Source organism: Syngnathoides biaculeatus, unplaced genomic scaffold, assembly GCF_019802595.1.
Source record: "Syngnathoides biaculeatus isolate LvHL_M unplaced genomic scaffold, ASM1980259v1 ctg205_pilon_pilon, whole genome shotgun sequence".
NCBI classification, from domain to species: domain Eukaryota; kingdom Metazoa; phylum Chordata; class Actinopteri; order Syngnathiformes; family Syngnathidae; genus Syngnathoides; species Syngnathoides biaculeatus.
Genome location: NW_026907460.1, coordinates 1 through 1171, shown reverse-complemented (window position 1 = coordinate 1171; position 1171 = coordinate 1). Strand labels below are relative to the sequence as shown.

The window sequence follows — 1171 nt, the reverse complement described above, 5'->3', positions numbered from 1 at the left end:
TCCCTGTTGCTTGTTTGGACTGACTCCCCGGTTACTGACGCTGGAACTAATAAAGGCTCACTCCTCACCGCTTGCCTGTCACCTGAGTCGTGCATTTGGGTCCCCCCTCGAGTCTCGTTCTTGACACTTTTCTGTCTTATTTATCAAAGTGAAACAGCTGAGCTGTGTGGCAGGAAAAATCCAGGCACTCTTCCCCAATCTCCATTGTGCTTTTTTTTCCCTTCTCTCCCTAACCGCTGCACACGCTGGGCAGTCCCGTCTCACTGAGCCATCGACCCACATGCACACACACACTGATCTTGTTGTGAAAAAAAAAAAAAGTAATAAACTCAAGCAAAACATGCAAATACTGGATTCAACGCAAGCAACACTGACTCGCAACTACCGTGGCGAACGCAAGCAAAGTGCGCGCATAAACAGAACTTGGATATGCTTCGTGCCTTCACGAGAGACGCACAAAAGGAGGCAAAGAGCCAAATGCAACTCGAGAGCCGCGGATTGGCCACCCCTGTTTTAGACAGACCACTTCATATTATACAAAGCCAGAACAAGGAAAGAAAAGCCCCCAAAGTTTTTTTTTTTGTTTTTTTTCTTATGTACACATCAAGAATACAGTTTTATTTTATTCTTAAACAAGCAATGCAGTGTGGGTTAATTCTTAAGACTGAGTCTGAATCGGTGATAAATCGGTCACGGAGGGTGAGGACTGACTTCACTGAAGGATTTTAAAGATTTCTCTGAAATCATAGTTCCAATAAAAAGAGAGAACTTTCACCTATGTCACGAGTCCGGACTGTGTGCAGGTTGAAACCGCTGAACTGGTGACTTCACGAAGAAAGTGCCCACCACCCCAAAATTAAGAAACCAACAGATTTGCTCGTTAAAAAGCTGGTTAAAATTTCCAATTTTCTCGCTCTTTGTATCAAAATTAGTGTGGTGTGCTGTGTGTGTTTGTGCACCAGGTGAATCGTTCATCATCATCATCATGTTTTTACCTCAAGGAAAAAGAACGCGAAGCAGGACAAATCACGGAGACCACCATCTTGTTAAAAAAAATGTGCATACACGAACTCTTGTAGGCAGGTTGTCGTGGCAGAGTGGTTAAGGCGATGGACTAGAAATCCATTGGGATCTCCCCGCGCAGGTTCAAATCATGCCGACAACGAACATG

The 1171-nt window shown here is 44.4% G+C and overlaps 1 non-coding gene across 1 annotated transcript; it reads left to right on the top strand.

Annotated features, from left to right (window-relative positions):
- The first annotated feature begins 1083 nt into the window (after positions 1 to 1083).
- Positions 1084 to 1165, top strand: trnas-aga (transfer RNA serine (anticodon AGA)). The gene has a single exon. It is a non-coding gene; the product is annotated as a tRNA-Ser (tRNA).
- The last annotated feature ends 6 nt before the right edge of the window (positions 1166 to 1171 follow it).